At 41.3% G+C, this 21,633-nt stretch overlaps 1 long non-coding RNA gene across 1 annotated transcript in view; it reads right to left on the reverse strand.

The window, feature by feature from the left end:
• Nucleotides 1–20,906, reverse strand: part of LOC103095114 (uncharacterized) — a 49,358-nt gene extending 28,452 nt beyond the window's left edge. Inside the window, exons 1-2 of the long non-coding RNA XR_001629108.2 lie at nt 20,488–20,906; nt 17,381–17,458 (exon numbers count right to left, since the gene is read on the reverse strand). This is a non-coding gene — a long non-coding RNA (uncharacterized LOC103095114). The remainder of the gene's footprint in view (nt 1–17,380; nt 17,459–20,487) is intronic.
• Between the last annotated feature and the right edge of the window lie 727 nt (nt 20,907–21,633).

Raw genomic sequence — 21,633 nt, forward strand, 5'->3', positions numbered from 1 at the left:
AGGAAGGAGAGAAAGAGGGAAGGAAGGAGGAAGGGAGGGAGAGAGGGAAGGAGAGGAGGGAAGAGAAAGAAAGAAAGAAAGAAAGAAAGAAAGAAAGAAAGAAAGAAAGAAAGAAAGAAAGAAAGAAAGAAAGAAAGAAAGAAACAAAAAGAAACAAAGAAACAAAAAGAAAGAAGGAAGAAAGAAAGGAAAGAAGAAAGGATGAGGGAGGGATGAAGGAAGGAAGGGAGGAAGGAAGGAAGGAAGGAAGGAAGGAAGGAAGGAAGGAAGGAAGGAAGGAAGGAAGGAAGGAAGGAAGGAAAGAGGGAGGGAAGGAAAGAAGGAAGGAGGGAGGAAGGAGAGAAAGAGGGAAGGAAGGAGGAAGGGAGGGAGAGAGGGAAGGAAGGAGGAAGGGAGGGAGAGAGGGAAGGAGAGGAGGGAAGAGAAAGAAAGAAAGAAACAAAAAGAAACAAAGAAACAAAAAGAAAGAAGGAAGAAAGAAAGGAAGAAAGAAAGGAAAGAAGAAAGGATGAGGGAGGGATGAAGGAAGGAAGGAAGGAAGGAAGGAAGGAAGGAAGGAAGGAAGGAAGGAAGGAAGGAAGGAAGGAAGGAAGGAAGGAAGGAAGGAAGAAAGGAAGGAAGGAAGGAAGGAAGGAAGGGAGGGAGGAAGAGAGGGAGGAAGGAAGGAAGGAAGGAAGGAAGGAAGGAAGGAAGGAAGGAAGGAAGGAAGGAAGGAAGGAAGGAAGGAAGGAAGGAAGGAAGAAAGGAAGGAAGTTGTATTTGAAATTCTACGAAAGTATGGCAGATTTAAAGCTAAAGGATCTTGAATAAAATCCCAGCTCTACCTTCTACCTAACTGTATGGCCTTGTAGAAATGACCTCCATAGGCCTCAATTTCTTCATCTGTTAAATACTCACCTGAAAAGACCCTTCCAGCTCTAAATCTGTGATTCTATGGTTCTTCACTTGTTCTTTAGAATCATTCAGAAATTGTTGAAATGATCTTTAAATATAGATATATAGATATATGGGGCAGTTAAATGGATACTTCCTAATTGTGTGACCCAGGGGAAGTAGCTTAATCCAAACAGTCTAGCCTTTATTGCTTTTCTGACTTGGAACTGATTCTTAATATTGATTCTAAGATGGAAGGTAAGGGCTTACACAAAAGAAAAGAAAATAATAAGAAAACATTTCCCTAGCTTCCCAGAAAATACCAATTTCTGAATCAATCTATGGTTTATTTGAGGAGACAACAAAAAAATCGTGTGACAACCTAAGCAGAAATGTTTAAAATTAGGTTCTAATATACCAACATCTCTTCATGTTGACATATGTACATCCCAGAGAAGCTCTTTCTAGAAAGAAGCTATTTCTGCCACCCTTTTACTGTACATTCTCTGAACCTGACATCCTTTGGTTTCACACAGCTCTGGGCTGTGTAAATTATTTTAGTCTCTGCCCTTACCTAGTTTCTGAAAAATATTCTCAGAACACAGTAGGTGAATAGTGGGATTGAAAAACTGAAGGTGGCTCTTAGAGATGACTAAGAGACAGCTCTAGGGAGGATGAGAGGATTGAGGAGAAAAGAGAGAGCAATCATTTTCTCTCCTCTTCCTCACTCCTCCCCAGCTGTCCACAGCAGCTTTGAAGAAACGCTTTCTGTTTCAGTGTATAAATATACCTCTTGCCCTGTCACGGGGCCCCTTCCTGTCTCGTTCACTCTTGCTTGTGGTGTCTGGTGTGTTGAAATGAGCCCACAAAAGCCCAGTTGGGATGGCCCTGGATGACAAGGCACTGCTTGGCCCATAGGCCCAGAGCCTAAAAGCCTTCTCCTGAAGCATCATTGTCCCCCACCCCTCTGCTAAGATTTCTTGCTCCCTGGAAACTTGTTAAGTTGTCTGCCTGATTGGTATGTTATTCCTGCATATGGGAAAATCCTGGGCTTTGAAAGGGGTTCTTTTAATTATTATTCAATGATGGGGTTTTTTTCTCCCAGTAGCTCCTACAAACCTTGGTTAGCTAAAGCAACCTTATAAACAGTTTTCTAAAAATCACTAAAGCTATGGATTTTTTAAAAATTTCTAGCACCTGCATTTTCAGATGCAGTTAGATGGTATAGTTCATCGAGTGCTGATCCTGAGCAAGGTCAGATCCTGTCTCAGACACTTTCTAGCTGTGTGTCCCCCCAGTCATTTAAAACCTCTCAGCCTGAGGCAAGTCGCTTAATCTTTCTGAGCCTCAGTTTCTTCATCTGTAAAATGGAGCTAATGATATCTATGGGAGCTACCTACAAGTTTTTTGTTGTTTTTTGAAGTAATGCCCATAGAGCTCTTGGCAAACTTGAAAGCATGATATAAAACGTTAGTGACTGCTACTACCACAATCTGCCCATGCCAATTATACCCCATTCTCTTCATCCTTTCTTTTGTCTATTTCCTTTACCAAAAGGCTGTGTTGGGGCAGCTAGGTAGCACAGTGGATAGAATGCCAAGCTTGGAGTCAAAAGGACCTGGCCTCAAACACTTCCTAGCTATGTGACCCTCCGTAAGTCACTTAACTCCAATTACCTGGCCCTTGACACTCTGTCATCTTAGAATTGATATTAAGACAGAAGGTAAAGTGTCCAAAAAAAAAAAAGTTTACATGTCTTTGCCAGGCCCACAAGTGGTATGGAATAGGAATAACCAGGTCATTAGTTATTCATTTTCAGTTGTGTCCTGCTCTTCATGACCCCATTTGGGATTTTCTTGGCAAAGACACTAGAGTATTCTGCAATTCCTTTTCCAGCTCATTTTACAGATGAGGAAACTGAGGCAAACAAGGGTTAAGTGACTTGCCCAGGGTCACACAGCTAGTAAGTGTCCAAGGCCTCATTGGAACTCAGATCTTCCTGACTCCAGGTTCGGTACTCTATCCATCGCACCACCTAGCTTCCTGAGTAACTAAGTAGATGACAGTAAAGCCAAAAAATGATATAGTAGAGTGAAAATATTGGTGGCTCATGATTAAATAACCCTGATCAGGGCTGTTGGAAGCAATTGTTGCCTTCCTTTTTCTACAGATTAACTGATCTGCTTCCTTCCTTCCTTCCTTCCTTCCTTTCTTCCTTCCTTCCTTTCTTTTGTTTGTTCTTTCTTTCATTTGTTCTTTCTTTCATTTGTTCTTTCTTTTCTTCCAAAATAAAAGCATTTACTGAAATAACAGTAAGAAATGTTTTTTTGTGGGGGAAGTAAAGATGGTTGGATTGGCAATATTGGAATAGACTGCTCTCCGTGCAGGTTGGCAGCTCCGCAAGTTAGAACCTCGCAGAACTGCTAAGGACACTGGGAGATGAAGAGATGTGTCTAGTGTACCTGACCCATGACTCTCTGATTCTGGGGCTGAGTCTGTCACTTATGCACAGAAAAGAAAGTAGAGAGAACACATTTATCCTCCATTAATCTGGGACACATCCTCCCATAATGTATACACCTTCCGTGGGAAAAGTAGATAGCCCAGGAAACACATATAGAAAAATAGATATGTAGGGAATACCTATAGCCAGGATACACATATGAAGGGGATCCTCTGTCTGGAGCATATGTGGCCAGGGCAACCACATGGAAAGGTCCTTCCCCATTGGGATGCTGTAAGGCTACTGATGTCTTCTGCTGCTATCACTGTGCTGCTCTAAGGGGCTCTGTGTCCCCTCTGGTATCACATGGCATGTTGGCCTCATTGGGCATTGTTCTGTTCTTTGTAAGTGGCTATTCTTCTGGGAGCAGAGCTTCTCTCTTCATCTAGTGTCTGGCTTTACCTGGAGCTCTTTTTATTTTTTTAAACCCTTGCCTTCCATCTTAGAATCAATACTGTGTATTGGCTCCAAGGCAGAGGAGCAATAAGGACTAGGCAATGGGGGTCAAGTGACTTGTCCAGGGTGACACAGCTGGGAAGTGGAACTCTTAAGTGAGTTTCTACCTCTTCTCCATAAAAGTAAGAATGGAATCCACCATTGGGTCTTCCAGCTTAAAGCCCAGAAGCTTAAATTAGCCTCTTTATTGGTCTTTGTGCTGCAAGACTCCTTGCTCCAATCCATCCTGCATATTGCTACCAGAGTAATTTTCCTTAGGCTTAGATCTAAATGTGTGGTTCCTATACTCAAATCAACCCCAATGGTTCCTTATTTCCAAAAAATGAAATCTTCTATTTAGATTGTCAATCCCTTTACAACCTAACCCCAGCCTCATTCTCCCCCTCCTATACTCTGTTTTCCATTCTAACTTTCCATTTCCTTGTTTCTCCTATACAACAATCCATCTCCCATCATGCTTCCTTTGCACTGGCCATGCCTCATGCTTACAGTATACTTCCGCTTCACCTCGACTTCATAGAATCCCTCTCTTGCTTCAAGGTGCAGCTCAACCTCCTACATGAACTTTGGTTTTTTTGTGTTTTTTTTTTTAACTCTTACCTTCTGTCTTAGAATCAATGCTGTGTATCGGCTCCAGGGCAGAAGAGTGGTAAGGGCGGGGCAATGGAGATCAAGTGACTTGCCCAGGGTCACATAGCTGGGAAGTGTCTGAGGCCAAATTTGAACCCAGGACCTCCTATCTCTAGGCCTGGCTCTGGCTCTCAATCCACTGAGCTCCCCAACTGCCCCCTGGGGTTTTCTTAACAAAGATATCAGAGTGGTCCATTATTTCCTTCTTCAGTTCACTTTACAGATGAGGAAACTGAGACAAACTGGGCTAAATAACTCACCCAGGATCACAGAGCTTGTAAGTATCTAAGACCAGATTTGAACTTAGGAAGAGGAATCTTCCTGACTTCCAGTCCAGCACTCTATCCACTGTACCACCTAGCTGCACATAGCTTATATGCATACATATAAGTATATACTATCTATCTATCTATCTATCTATCTATCTATCTATCTATCTATCTGTATGATTATGTATTTCTATATTTTATATGTTATATATTTATAAATATATATTTATATATACATCCATACCCCATGTGAATTTATATACATACACACACATATGTCTCCCCATTACAATATAAGCTTTTTATGAGTAGGAATTATTTCATTCTTTGTACTTATATCACCAGTGTCTGGTATAATGCCTGACATAAAGTAGACATTTAATAAATACTTGTTGGATTGATCCATTAATTAGGTCTTTTAGGGCAGGGGTCCCGAGGGGCCACATGCAGCCCCCTGAGACCATTTATCTGGCCCCCACCGCACTTCTAGAAGGGGTGCTTCTTTCATTGGTGGTCAGTGAGGGGAGAACTGTATGTGGTAGCATCACAAAGCTCAGTGTCACTCACATACAGTACTACTTCCGGTGATATAACCCTTTGCTTGAGGCCTTGTTCTGAGAGTAACTGAATGAGACCGAGGCACCGTGCAAAGGATTATGGGGTTGCACAATGGAAGAGGTCTGCATGGTGAGCAGCGATGGGGGGAGGGGATTCTACACTGCGTATACTGCTACCAGGTACAGGGGTGGCAGTGATGGGCCTGTGCAAGGTGTGACAGGACCATCCCAGCCAGTGCTGCAGCCTCCGCTATCCCAGACAGCATTATACAGATTTGTTCATAGTTTTTTTATAGTCCAGCCCTCCAATGGTCTGAGGGACAGTGAACTGGCCCCCTGTGTAAAAAGTGTGGGGACCCCTGTTTTAGGGGGTGGGTTTTTTGTGTATCTAGTACCAGACTAGAAATAAATCTATTCACTGCTTTCCTCCCCATGACTGAGGGGTCGGGGAATCTTAGTTTCCAAAGCTGTGACTATGGTGGTTTGGGGGGCATTGCCCCCCCCCCCAGAACAGAGTCTTTTTGACTCCAGGGATAAAGCTCTTTTGGAACACAGAACAGTGACTAAGCTAGGCAGAGCTCACGTGACTGACTTCTTGATTGGTTGAATACAGTCAAGAACCAAAGAGTCCGTAATCCTGGGGTGCGCAGGGGCAGAGCTGAAGAATAAGTAATAGTTCAGGAATTCAGGTCGTTTTCTCTTAGTCTAAGCAGCAAGGAGCTATCAAAGCTCAGGGCAGGTAATGGCTCAAAGTCTAAACAGACAGATGTCAGGCTGAGATGCCCTGGGGTTCCTGATTCTAAGAGAAAGTCTGTCCCCACCAAGGTCTCTGCAAATGCCTCTGCAAAGAGCAGCAACTCTTCCCAGGGCAGAGGAGGGCCCGGGACCACAGCCCCATAAGGAAGTAGCAAGAAGTCGGTTTTGACAGCAAGAGAACACAATGACTCTGTTCCTACTAAAGACTGTTCTCCAGCAGGAAAGGACTTCAGCGAGTTTAGGAATCAGAGTTAAGTTTAAAATTTCTAACGGGAAAGATTGCTCTTTGTGAGTTAAGTGTATTATGTTTTGAAGGTAACTTGACAGAGACAGAAGGTAACTGGATCCCCTCTAACAGGTGGGGATGCCATGGAAACATTATGGAATTTAGGTTCACAAAACCTGCGTTTAAGTGGTTCCTAACTTCTGCTAGTGTTTCAGTTAATAACTATGGACAAGTCACTTAATGTCCCTCTAAAATGGAGATGTTTCCATATATGTAAAATAGAGATAATACTTATTGATCAACAAGTAAGCACTGATTAAGTGCCTACTGTGTGCTGGGCACCATTCCAGGTGCTGGGATACAAGTAGAAAGAATGACTCACAAGGAAGTATATTCTGATGGAGACAAGAAGTGTATCTATTATATACATATATACATGAATACACAATATAAAATATGTGTATGTATGTGTATAAATTTTATATATATATATACACACACACACACACACACACACACACACACAAACACACATATTGTTGTTCAGTCATTTCAGTCTTGTCAGACTTTTCATGACCCAATTGGGCAAAGATATCAGAGTGGTTTGCCATTTCCTTCTCCAGCTTATTTGATAAATGAAGAAACTGGGGTAGACAATGTTAGGTGACTTGCTCAGGGTCACCTAGTTAGTAAGCATCTGAGGCTGGATTTGAACTCAGGAAAATGAATTTTTTTTACTTCAGACCCAACACTCTTTTCCCTTTGCTACCAGCTGCCCTATATATACATATATACATATATCTATCATAAATATAAAATGAATAAATGCAAATATATAGCAAATATGCAAATATTATGTACACATGTTTATATATTATGGATATGTATGTATATGATACACACACATAGCTAAGGACCACAATAGCTAGAATATTGGACCTCTCTAGACAGGAAGATCTGATTTTTAATCTGTTATATATTTACCAGTTCAACTGCTGGACAAAAAAAAGAATTAAGGGTTAATTTATGGAGGTGCTGACAGGAAGCACAAGCCAATAGCAAACAAGGATAGCACATCTTCTATTAAAAAACTGATTAAAAAAACTAATAGAACAAGAAAGATCTAGAGCTAACCTCTCTATATGTGCCCTTCATCTTGCTCCCTCACACTTTACAACACTGATCATTCTCTCTTTCTCTCTGTGTGTCTTTCTCTCTTCCTCTCTCTCTTTGTCTCTATCTCTCTATCTCTCTGTCTCTGTCTCTCTCCCTCTCTACCTCCCTCTCCATCTCTCTATCTTTCTGTCTCTGTTTCTCTCTCTGTCTTTTTTCCCTCTCCATCTCTCTCCCTCTCTCTTTGCTCTCTCTCTCTCTCTTTTTCTCTCTCTCTTTCTCTGTCTCTCTCTCTCTGTCTCTCTCTGTCTCTGTCTCTGTCTCTCTCTTTCTCTGTCTCTCTCTCTCTTCTCTTTCTCTCTCTTCTCTTTCTCTCCCTCTCTCTCTCTGTCTCTCTCTCTCTTTCTCTGTCTCTGTCTCTGTCTCTCTCTTTCTCTGTCTCTCTCTCTCTTCTCTTTCTCTCTCTTCTCTTTCTCTCCCTCTCTCTCTGTCTCTCTCTGTCTCTCTCTCTGTCTCTCTCTCTCTGTCTCTCTCTCTCTCTCTCTCTCTCTCGTCACAATCTAAAATGGCTCTCTCCAAAGTTACTCAGTGTAAGAGTAGTTAGAGGATGATTATCAATGAATCATCCACATCCCACTTAAAGTAAGTGGTGAGATGCTATGTTCTGATATTTGTAGGTGACAACAATCATTTGATCAGGGACATCATGCTAGATGTGCCCAATCTCCAGCATTTCAATAAGGTTGGCCAAGAAGTCCATCCAGATTGGTTGAAAGACTCAGCCATGCCCTAGCATCTAGTATCTCAGCATTGGAAGTACCCAGCTAAAGGAGAAGGTATTGCTTGGGGGTTGGGAACCGACACTGGACTGGTGGAGGAATTTGGACATTGTAGAGTAAGAGAATTTAGAACAATCATTGCTGGTAGCAGTGTGTGTATTTGAGTGGCGAGGTGGGAGGGAGAGAGAAACAAACTGGATGCAAGGAAGGAAGTCATATTCAAAACTCTACAAAGAGGCCAGCAAAAAAGCAACACTCTGCCTAGGGAGAACATACTGATTCTAGCCAAAGGGCTTCCAGGAGCTGGGTTACCTTTCTGCAACATGGACTCTCCAAACCTGAGACACTTTCCCTTGTACCTGGTATGTGCTGGCAAGAGAGCATGTCACAATCTTCAGAGGGGATGTTTCAAATTAACTGTTCCCACCCTACCATTATAGTAAATACCCCTAACTAAAAGCTAATTCAGTCTGCCTTATAAATTGATATCAGCTGATAATAATAGGAGATGCACCCTGATGGGGGCTCATGAACCCTAGCTTTAGAGAGATGCCTCCATCTTCTCAGGGCTCCCTCTAGATCTGGGAGAGGAGATGTAGCAGCCTGGCTCTAGGGACCCCACCTGCAAGTGTGAGTGGTGGTTGGGAAAGTAAGTTCCAAGCCAGCATTCTGATCTCTTCATTGCTAATATGATGATCTTTTTTGGTCCTCATCTTTTTTGACTAAAATCCTGTGTTTGGCACAGTTGACCACCCTCTCCTTCTATAGATTCTGTCCTCTCTGGGCTTTTGATAGCATTCTTCTCTCCTTGCTTTCTCCCTACATGACCAATTGTTCCTTCTCTAGCTCCTTTGCTGGTTATCATGCCCTTGTCAGTCATAAATCAATCAGCAAGCATTTTCCAAGTAACAGTGCTAAGCACAGGGAACATAAAAAAGGGGGAAGAAACAGTTTGTACTTTCAAGGAACCCATATTCTAATGGAGTGGACAACATGTAAATTATCACCAAAGACCTCGACCTAACTTCTCTCCCCTCCTGTCTCTAAACACTCTCCTGATGACTTCAAAGAGCTCTCATGGTTTGATCCCCTCTCTTGTCCTCTAGACATTTCAAGCTGGACATTCTAGTCATCTCAAACTCCACATGTTCATAACAGAACTCACTAGCTTCTCACGTCCATACCTCCCCGTTTCTGTCCAGGGCACGACCATCTTTCCAGTCTCCCAGATTCTATTCCTCATGAACTAGGAGGGGGAAAAATCATTCTGGATGAGTCTTTGTGTTTATTCTGTTCTCTCTCTCTTCACAATTCTATTCCCTGTTTGTGCCAGATGGAAGCATGAAGAGGAAGGTAAATTATCTTTTATTTCCTTTTCCTCCCCACCTCCAGCCCAGAAGGAAAAATGAATGTCTCAAGAGAACTGTAGCACTCTATCATGCCAACGAAGACCAGGTCAAAGAGGCCAGAACCAAGAGCAAATGTGACATTTTAAGTGTTGTTATTCTTTTCTTTCTTCTCTGTGCCAATCCCTCCGCCTCTTTGTTCAAGCTGCTTAGTACAGACATTTAAGGGAAATTCTCTCATTGCTTAATAAGCCTACAGGCTTTTCTAGGGCCACAGAATTCCTGTGTTTCTGGTATCCTAATGATGGACTTGTGAGAGGACCAAGATCCCTATCGCATCTGATCATTGCCACACCATCCTCTGTTTTATGTGGCCTTTTATTCCCCATGATTTCCCCGAGAGCTGTAATCATCCTCTTAGAAGATGCAAATGAGATTCTTGCAGAGAGTTACAGTAAAGGCTGTGGCAGATGGTGTTAGGTTTGCTCTAGATCTGTTTTTGTTCTATTGGCCTTTTTCATCAAAAATATGCTACCCCCTTTCCCCCGTGCTGTTTGTGTGTGTTTTTCTATCAGCATCGCCACTCGTTGACCTTACACCCTTGCATTCTACCCAGCCAGGTTGGTGTGTTGGGGGGGGGGGGGCAGTGACCGTCCCTGGAAGCCCCCTGGCTTGCAGACTGCCCTTGCGGGGTATCACACAGCCGCTGCCGCAGAGGTATGGGAGGAGATGTCATGGACTTGGGGACACACCCAAAAGGCTGCTGACATTGCCTGTGCTTCAGAAATGCTGACATGAGCAGAAGGTTTTCTGATCTGTTTATCAGAGCAGAAGGAATAGTAATGATTTCTCCTATTTGTATGGCCCCTCAGAGTTTGCAAAATGCTTTCCTTAATGGAGGTTGTAGCCTTTTTGGTAGCGTGGACCCCTCTGGAGTCTGGGGAAACCTACAGATCCCTTCTCAGAACAATGTTTCTAAATAGTTGAAGGGAATATTGTACTTCCCTTAGAGATTAGTGAAAGTGAGCATGTAATTGCTTTCCTTTTCAAATAAACAGCCCCCCCCAACAAGTCTATCCTTGGACCCCAGTTGCTTAGGGGTACCGGGGCAGAATATGGGACCCCCCTCCCTTTACTGTGACTTTATGAAAGCTGGACCCAGGTTTCTGGCTTGATGGGGGTTCCTTATCTACTTAAATCCTACATGCAGCAGCCTCCAATCTGTACATTTCCCATCCCAGTCGAGCAGACGCAAATTCAGAATAGAAAATGTTGAATGATAGAAAGTAAGAAACTGGATTATGTTATTATGTGATGGTGATGATCAGACCCACCCCTGATGGTCGCTTTTATCAGTTTCCTCTTATTAACATACTATGTTTGGCTCCTGATTAATTATTCTGAATTTCTAAGCATAATAATTGGATGGGGAAAGGAACTGGACAAGGGGAGAAGGAGAAACAGAAAGCCCCTCATGGGTCCAGAACTTTTAGGAAAAGGTTTTGCATTCTCTCCCTTAAAAAAGAAACAACAGCCCATACTTTCCATTTTAGAATCAATACTGCACATTGGTTCCAAGGCAGAAGAGAGGGCCAGGAATGGGAATTAAGTGATTTGTCCAGGGTCACACAATCACATTTGAACCCAGGACCTTTCCTCTCTAGGCCTGGCTCTCAGTTCACTAAGCAACCTCACTGCGTCAGTTTTGTCATTCTTTGCCTAAATAGATTTCTTTGCCAGGAGACCCTCCTCAGCTTGGATTCAGCATCTATGTGACTTACATGCTTAATGCAACTTCATTCTGCTATTTACTCTGACTCTGATGACACTGTTCTGGCTTTTGCTTGCTCTATTATCTCTATACCTGCTGCTCTGTCATTATTATTTTCTGTCTGTCTGTCTGTCTTCATACTCCTCCATGCTAGTTTCTCCAGCCTTCTATCATCCCAAGCCTGTGTCTTAATCATCTCCTTGAGATTCTCATTCTCATTTTAAACTGAACACACTGTGCTCATGCTCAGGCTCTGGAGAAGAAATAATTTTAGAGCCTTAAAATGAACAACACTTTAGGTCCAAAGACATTTAGGGGAATATGTTGCCCTAAATATCTCCTCTGCAAAAGTATCACTTGTATTATAGGCATAGATGGAAGGGACTTATTCATCATTATGCATCTGGTAAGTGTCAGAGTTATAGCCTCAGTTTCCTCATTTGTACAATGAGGAGATTGGACTAGCTGACTTTTGAAAACCTCTAGCTCTGGATCAATGATGTACTAAGCAACTACGATGTGTCCAGCACTGTAGTATTCAAGTCCCTGACCAAAAGTCATTCTAGTTTATTTGGGAAAAGAAATAGGAATAAGCATGAAGCAACTAAAGGAAACTTAAATGTCTCACTGTGAGGGTCTAACTAAAAGGGCAATAAAAATTCAGAGTAGTAAAAAAAGAAAAAGTTTGGACTGAGATAGTCAAGGAAAAAATCAGTAAGAGACACATTTGAGATGAACCCCAAAGAATGGATAGCATTTGGATAGCTAGAAAAGGATCAAATCTGGAGAGCTAGAAGCTAGGGAAGGGCATTCCACATGGTAGTGAGTGAGGGACCTGGAATGTCATGAGCAAGAGAATCCAATGGGAAGGAGTGCCTTGTGTTTGAATCAGTGATATCAGTGGAACTAGAGGAGACAATGTTTGCTGGACAATGGCATGAAATAGGGTTATATTGGAAAAGTACGGTTAGATGGAGGGCTTTGAAAGCCAGCCTGAAGAGTTTGTATTTGACATGGTAGGCAACAGGGAGCCATTACACGTTCTTGAACAGAGGAGTGATATGATTAAAGAGGTACTTTAGGAATATAAATGCCAAAAGAGTATAAATAATAGATTGGAGGGCAGAGAGATTAGAGGCATTAAGACAAGGAAAGAGACTTTAGTATAGAATTATAGTATTATAGTAATGCATCAGAGTATAGCTATATAGTATAGTAAAGCAATATTATAGTGTAGAATTATAGATAACAAAGCATCATTTTAGTATAGATATATAGTATATTAAATTAATATTATAGTATGGAATTTAAAATAGAATTAGAGTATCATAATAAAGCATCATTATAGTATAGATATATAGTATAGTAAAGCAATATTATAGTGTAAATTTAATATAGATTTATAGCATTATAATAAAGCATCATTTCAGTATAGATATGTGTATAGTAAAGCAATATTGTAGTATGAAATTTAACATAGAATTATAGCATAGCATCATTATGATAGAGATATATAGTATAGTAAAACAATATTATGGTACAAATTTAGTATAGAATTATAGTAGAGCATTATTATTGTATAGATATATAGTATAGTAAAGCAATATTATAATATAAAATGATAGTATTATAACAAAGCATCATTTTAGTAAAGATATATAATAGTAAAGTAATATTATAACAGGGAATTTAGTATAGAATTAGAGTATTTTAACAAAGCATCCTACTTAAAGAGCCGTATTAATAGAGGAAAACATTATGAGGATAAATTATCAGCAAGAAAATCTCCCGAGCTGTTTAGTAGGATGGGACTTGCATTGTGGGGACTCAGTAAGTATTGATTGTTAAGGACGGGGAAGAGGATTAGAATGAGTCAGACAAGCATTTATTAAATGACACCCATGTGAAATGTGTTGCATTAGACTTGCAGGGTTGGTATGATGGAAAATAAGATAATTCCTGCCCTCTGGGAGCTTCAAGGGTCATATATATCCCTATATATGTACATGTTGTCTCTTCTGCAAATATATATGCTCCTGACAGGCAGGGCCTACGTATCCCTTTATCATCATATCTCCAGCTTTCAGTGTAATACCTGACACATAAATAGCTCATTATAAATACTTGTTGGTTGATTACTAATCATTTTGTGCATATGTATAATGCTTTATAGTATATTTTTAATATTCATATTAATACTCAGGTCATCGTGGTTAAATACAGGTTAAGTCTCAGTATCCATATTTTCTGTATAACTTTAAAAATTATTTAACCTCTAAATTCTTCTGGCAACTGTCTATAAGTGTTGCATAATAGCTGCTAATCTGCACTTTGCATCTGCTGCCTGGTTTGCATTCCACAAAACAAGATGCCCCTCCCAGCCTAAGATCATTTCTTCTGGACTCACCACCAAGCTGTTCACTCAAGCCTTGGTTGACTCCATTTCCCTCAGTCTCCTCTCCTGTCTGATTGGAGGGTCAAAGGGCAAAATACCAAATTTCTCCCCAGTGTCTTCCTTTTTAGAGGGCAAAAACTGGACTCTCAGTCACTCCTCTTTGCATCTGCTGCCCTGCCTAGTTTCAACTCTGGGGAATGAGATGCCTCTCCCAAGTTAGGCTCATCTCTTCTGAACTCACCACCATACTGCTGACTCAAGCCTTACTGACATCAGCTCCCTTAGCCTCCTCTCCCTCTGACTGGAGGACTGGAGGGTGGAATCCCAAACTCCTCCTAATGCCTTCCTTTATGTAGTCCAGAAACTGAACTCTGATCACTCCACCTTTTGTCTGCCACTCTGTCTGGTTTCAACTTCAAAGAACAAGATGCTCCTGGGCTGGGTAATCCTAGTGTCCTGATACCACTCTCCTTTCCAGTCTCCTTTTGTGTATTGTTTCTCACCCCCACCCCCACCACCTCGTAGATTTTAAGCTTCTTGGGGGAAGGAACTATCTTTTTATTAATTATATCCCCAAGTTTTTAAATGTAATTAGAAAAACATATGTTTTAAAACATTTTTTATTATATTCCCCAGTATTTAGCAGTGTCCAGTGCATAGTAGATGCTTAGTAAATGTTTATTGGATTGAATTTAATTGATCTGCATTGGTAAAGGAAATTTCCTCACTGGGAGTTCCTTCTAACCAATGAAATCACAGTTCCAAACTTAAGATATGTTCATGCCTCATACTTAAGTAGTGCATTATGATTACAGGATTTCAATGGACCCTTACAATATTCTTATGAGATAGGTTGTACAAGAATCATCAACCCCACATGCCAAGGAAACAGGATCAGAGAGATTTAGAGATTTACCCAAAGTTATTCTGTCAATGAGTACTCTCATTCCAAGCTTAAATCCTCTCTTTACAATATGGGTTTATAAAGTACTGAGGCAGCTAGATGATGGCAAAGTGGATAGAACCCTAGACCTGGAGCCAGGAAAATGTGAATTTAAATGCTGTCTTAGATACTTCCTAGCTGTAAGTCATTTAATCCCTATTTGCCTCAGTTTTCTTTTCTGTAAAGGGGGGTATTGTTACTACTATTCAGGATCATTGTGAGGGTAAAATTAGATAACGTATTAAAAGCACCTTGCAAACTGTAACATGTTATATAAATGCTAGTTATAATTATTATCACTTTTATTTCATTAAATCTGTGAAATATAAGCATTTAAGTATTTACCATGTGCCAGGCAGTGTACTAAGCTATGAGTATACCAAGAAAGGTAAAAAGACAGTTTCTGCTCCATAAGAAGTATGTCATTATCCCTATTTTACAAATGAGCAAACTTGGGCTCATATAGATTAAGTGACTTGGCCATGATCATCACAAGGCTAGTAAGCGATAAAATCAAGAAGGTTTTTTATTCCAATATTAACTGGAATTTCTACAGTTTCTTAAGACTGTTAAACTGGGGCAAGTAGGTAGCACACTGGATAGAGCCCTGGACTTGGAATCAGGAAGACTCCTCTTCATGAGTTCAAATCTGATCTTAGACACCCAATTAACTATGTGATCTTGGGCAAATCAGTTGACCCTATTTGCCTCAGTTTCTTCATCTGTCAAATGAACTGGAGAAGGAAATGGCAAACTACTCCAGTATCTTTGCCAAGAAGAGTCAGATTGTAAACCTTAAAATTTCTTAGACTTATGAATGTTGGAAATTTCCCCACTGGGAAATTTCATACTTGAAAAAATCTCCTACTGATAGTAAGAACTCTATTGGAATATGAAACTCCTTGGCATGGGAGGATCCTTCTCCTCCCTACTTAAGACTACTTTAGGACAGAAACCTTTTGCTAAACAATGGAAAGGGCTTTGACCTATGCTTAAGCATAGAACAGGAAGTTCTTTATGTCATGATTGATTTTAGAATTGATACAAAAGAGATACTTGGAATGACAGAACCAGGTCTTGGAAACTATAATCTCCACCCTACTCAGAGTAACAGGATTTAGGAAAGGCTGCAGCAAAGATCAAGATTTAATTATTTGAGAATATGACCTTCAACAGACATGTGCAAAGCCACAGACCTCTGGGCGGTCCTGGGTTAAGCTAGAGCCACCATTGGCAAAGGGGAGACATCGACAGTGATTGGTAGATGTGAGAACTGAGGGGAGGGAACTTAGTTTGTTTCCTTAAAGATAGCGGGGTCTGAGGACGGAGAAGAGGGTTGATGCTCTGAAGGAGGTCTGAGAGGAGAGAGGTCCTGGAGGGAGAGCTCCTGGAGAGGTCTTGAAGGAGGCTGTGGAAGGAGAACTCAGGAAGAGTCAGGAGGAGAATTCTCTGGAAACATTTCTTGAAAGGAGGCTCTCTTGAAGGTGGAGCCTGAGGTTGGCATGAGAAGCCTTACCTAGAGAGATCTTGGGTGAGTGATAAACCAACTGACTGATTTATTCATTCTTATTCCTTTCTTACTTTCTATCTTTTTCTATTGATTAATTAGTGTATTATAAATTAAATTTCTCTATAAAACCCAGTTGGCTTGGGCATATTCATAAATTGGGAATATATTCCCTGGCGACCATCTTATATTTATATAAAACCAAGACACAATAGAAAACATATTTCAGCGGTCATAATTGTTATATATTTCCCTTGCTCCCAAACATTTTAATTATCACATTTTATGGCTCCCACTCTCTTATCTACAACTATTTAACGCTCAAAACTATTTTACATCTAACAAGATCCAACCAATCAAACAACAACAGAAAATGTGTTAAAGCACTTTCTCCACAACTCTGTGAGGAAGATATTTTAATTATGATCATTTACATTTTATAGATGCATAAGCAGAGGTTCAAAGAAGTTTTCAGGCCCCACAACCAGTATACTCCTGACACTTAATCCAATAGATGTTCTATTGTATCATAGTTGGTTTCCAGTTAAGAAAGACCTGGAATCAAGACCTTGATTTGACATGCAGCTATATGACTATGAGCAAACCATTTCCAATGCTCAAGCATCCATTTCTAATTTACAGAGGCTGATATGCTAGGTAGAGAGGGTCCCTTGTGCTGGAAGTTCCCTGTGGTGATAAAATCACAGGCTGAGAGCCAAAAAAGAAAAATGTTTTCATGATGATGATGAATTAAGATTCCATTTCACTGACTTTACACACATGAATTCACAGAGACATCAACCTATATCATTAAACCTGACTCAAGAAAACCACCTTCTCCAATGTCATCAGACAGGACAGGTAGTTACATGTACTCCCCCTCTGGCAGATTGTTCCATTTCAATTGTCAGCTACTTTCTACCACCATTTCTATGTCCTAGAAGGAGTCAAGAAATTCTGAGGACATCCTGTTCATCCCTGAACACTCATGTCCCAAGTTTCTCATCCAATTCAGATTGGCATTGATGGGCCATTTCGCCAACTCAGGAAAACAGTAAGGTGACTCACGCTGTCTCCTGTCTCACTAAAATGCTCACTTGAGTACTTTTCCTCCATTGATAATGTACATTTTTTATCTGTTTTACTCTGGAGTGCAATTTTCTGCTTACTTTTGCTCGGAGTAGCCTGGTTAAGTATAAATTTGTTTACTACCACACTTTGTTCCTTTATGGCTGGTCCTTCTAGTCAAGCCTTACCTAATGATGTTCCCCACTTCCAAGATAGGATCATATTTCCATATCAAGCTTTACTCTGCAAGGTCTTAGGGTTCATTTCTGAAAAGACACAAAGCCAGAGGCAAAGGTGGGGATTAGTCAAAATGTGGGCGCTATAATTCCCCCCCAGGAGCATTTAGAGACATTTGCCCAATCCTCAGAAAACTGGACCCTGCATGGATTCCCCCCTTCCTTCTTACCTGGTTACTTATTTTAAGGTATCAAAGGAGACATTAAACAGCAGACTGAAGATTCACTATTAGCTGAGAACATCCCTACATTTTTAGAATTCCAATAGACAACTTATACTTGTACTATGGTCCAGAGTTGCAGTGACAGGAGCTCCAGAGACTAAGGACTTAGAATCCAACCCTAGCTGTCTTACTGACTGCTAGGAGAGTCAATTAATTCCCTGGGATTCAGGTTCCTCACCTATAAATGGCACTTGGAGTAGCGACCTCTAAGGTCCACTCTTGCTCATGCCTCCATTGCTATAATGTGCTCCTACCTCTACTTAGAATTCTTAGTTTCCTTCAAGGCTATGAGATAGTGCTACATTTCTTAGCACAGTCTCCTTCTTAAAATGATTCTTTTTTTTTTTACATGTTTTTGTCTCCTTCCCTTCACCCTAGCAAAAAGTGACTTCCTTGAGGTAAGATCTGTTTGTGTTTTGGGGTGATTTTATCTCTAGCATCCAACCTCTTACTTCATACATCTATCAATCAATAAACATTAAGCGCTTACTGCTATGTGCCAGGCACCGTGCTAAGTTCTATCAATACAAAAAGAAGCAAAAGTCAGTCTTTGTCATCAAGAAACTCACAATCTAATTTACTGTGAGCAGGTCCTTAATAAAAGTTTGTTGGACCGAATTGGATTGAGGGAGCTATGGGTGTCCAGTATTTCTCTATCTCTTGTCACTGGACGTCTGAGATGTTACTTTAATACCAGACTGACCATCAATAATTGGTAGGCAGCTAGGTAGATAATTACAAGTTCCAGACCTGGATTCAGGAAAACCCAAGTTCAAATTTCTCAGACATTTACTAGCTATGTGACTATGAAAGTCACTTAACCACTATGCACCTTGGTTTCCTTAACTATAAAATGAGAATAGCAATAACACCTATCTCCTAGGACTATTGTGAGGATCAAATGAGATAATATCTGTAAAATATCTGGCGCATTAATAAATGCTTGCTTCCTTCCTATAACAAACACTCAAAACCTTTGCTGGCTGATCCAGCGAACAAATAAAGCATTGCTGACCAGTAAACAGATTATGTATGTGTGTGATATATAAATAATGTGTTCTAGAACTTCTTCAGAGGCTATCTCTCTGCTTTCCTGCTTCATGTATAAAGAATAGAACATTAGCCTCAAGATCAGAAGTCTGGGGTTCTAAGCCTATGATGCTTCAGTCCCTTCCTAGCTATATCTCCTTTAGTAAATTTAGTAATCCATCATCTATAAAATGGAGATAATACTTATACCACAGGATTATTGTGAGAACCAATAGAGATAATACACATAATTCAAATGAACCATAAAACATCTTTAGAAATGTGAACTATTATTGCAGTAAACATGGTTGTGACCAGTCACCTCCCTTTTCCTGTTTTTTTCCTCTTTTGGTATCTTTTTTTTTTTAGTATTTTCTTGTTCTCTCTCATGTTCTCATATAAATCTGCCCTTCATAATCATAAGATCGTCTATAGCATTACAGCTGGGGAGGACTTTGGAAACCTTGCAGTCCAACATCCGATCATTTGATGGCTGAGAAAACTGAAGCCTGGGGAAGTTAAGTAATTTGCCCCAAAGTGGCACAGCTGGTAAGTGACAAAGCTGGGTTTCAAACCCTCTGACATCAAATCCAGGGCTCTGACTGCTTTTTCACTAGTGGGGATGATAGTAAAGATGGTGATGGTAATGATGGGGGTTGGAAGAGGTTTGTTGGTCCCAGAATCATTTCCATCAGAAATCTTATCACAAAAGATGAAAAAGAATATTTGCTTGTTTTTCCATGATTGGGATAAGCCTGAACCTGTGATTGACAGGGAAGATGAGAAAACTTCCTCTTCCACTGTAGGTCATTACCACCACCAATAACAGTAGTAACAGACATTTACCCAGTGTTTTAAGGACTCGGAAGGCTTTCTACATATTATCTCCTTCACAGAGAGAGGAATTTTAGCCTAGTGGATAAGCAAGTAGATCTTGGAGACAGAAGATCTAGGTTAAAGTCCTGTATCTCTGAGATCATAAATTGTAGCTTCAAGTGCTGGCCTACATTAGCTCGAGGGGCACTTGCTCCCCAGGAATTCCCCATGCCTATAAAATCACCCAAGCCATCTATTCTAAGGTAGAAGCATTACCTCTCCCAAAGACAACCGATCATTTTTAGGTTAGGACAACAGTGATCTCTAACTGGAGGTTTCAAGCTTAGCGGGAGGAGAGTTGGGAGGGGCAGACCCTGTGAGTACCCCCACCAGAAAGCTCCCCCCCCCCTTCTGAGTAATGCTGGTCGGTGGGCACGAGTGCTCTAGGAAGGGCATTGTGAGGGTTCCTCTTCGTACCAAAGACCAATTTTTCAGGGATGGCAGAATGTGTTATGGCCCCACACATAATGTACATGAGAGCCGGGATTCGAAGCCGCAGGAAAACCCTTACTTTAAGTAGAGAGTGACTCAGGAAAAGGAGGAGGACGAGGAGGAGGAGGAGGAGGCGGAGGAGAACCTGGAGGAGAAACAGAACAAAAGCCAACCGCCACTGAAATGAGAGTGGCTGCCAGAATCTGCACAGCAACAGCCTGCAGCAATCCCCTCCCGGGGTTTGCCAGCTCCAGCGCGGGTGCAGGGCTCGGGGAGGGCATCCTCCCTCTTCCCCTCTCCCTCCCCAACCTTCTCCTTCCACCCTCTTTCCTTCTTCCCTCCTCCCGCCTTCCTCCTCCCTCTCCTGTTCGCTTCCTCTTCTCTCTCCTCGTCCCCCGCCCTGCAAACCTCCATCCCAAAAAGCCTAGCTCCATCTCCACCGCTACCCTGCCGGTCTCCTCCCCCTGAGCTGGGCGCTGGGGGTGCCCAGATGCTCACCTCTAGCTTTGGGTGGGTCTTTCTGTTCCTTTGTTTTCTAGCAAACCGCAAAGCCTCGGGCTGTTTTCCGGCGGTCTAGCCCAGGTCAGGTGGATCAGTTGGGGATTGAGTCTCGCTGTCCGCTGCAGCCCCATTGATTAAGCGGACTTAAGAGCCCCCTAGGTACGGCTCAGTTGTCCTACTGAGAAGCCTCCCGCCATGGGCCACCCAGGAGGGGCGGATGCCACAGATGTCTCATCATCTTCCTCATTCACGAATCTGTAACGCTTTAAAGATGACAAAGCACTTTACTCCCAATCACTCTGAGAGGTAGGCAATGCAACCCTCGTTATCATTTCCCATTTTACAGAAGCAGAAACTGAGGCTGAGAGAGGGCCAGCGTCACACAGCTGTAGCTAGGATTGACATCCATGCCTTCTAACTTCATTTCATTAGACTGACCCTTATAATACATAGAATGTCAAACACACTGAAACTGAAAATGTAACCCAACACTTTCGTTATTTTAATTAATTAATTTTATTTAAATACATATTATATTGATGCTATTTTTTTACCTTTCTCTTTATTTCCCTATGGCCTGCCTCAGCTCCCCATTGTAATAAGTAAACATTTATTGTAACAAAAGTAAACATGTACATAGCAAAATAAATCAGAATTTAACCTGTCTAGGTCTCAGTTTCCTCATCAGCAACAAATTCATTATTTGGACTTTCTGAGTTCCTAAGTTTCCTCCCAGCTCTAGAGCCATGATCCTATCTGAGGTCTCTACTCCTTGTTGCATACCTTGTGCCTTTTGCCAAGAGAAAGAAGCCGTGCTTCACTGCCAGTCATATCCTCTGAAGTCATCTTCCCTCTTCTCCTAGATTTTACCTTATTGTTGATTTAGGGAGCTGAATAGGGAGCTCAAGGTAAAACCAAGACAAACAAACAAACAAAAAAAGCCCACTTCTGTCAATGCAAAATGGCACCAGTATTTTAGACAAGAGACTTGCCAGTAGGTGTCAGAGGTGAGATTTGAACCCAGGGTCATCACTTTATTTTCTAGAATCTAAATCATTCTGCTTCTGCTAATTTTACAGATAAAAAAAAAAAAGAAAGAAACTGAGGTCTGGGGAAGCAATGAAATTTGTCCATGGCCACAAA

Source organism: Monodelphis domestica, chromosome 3 (assembly GCF_027887165.1).
Source record: "Monodelphis domestica isolate mMonDom1 chromosome 3, mMonDom1.pri, whole genome shotgun sequence".
NCBI lineage: Eukaryota > Metazoa > Chordata > Mammalia > Didelphimorphia > Didelphidae > Monodelphis > Monodelphis domestica.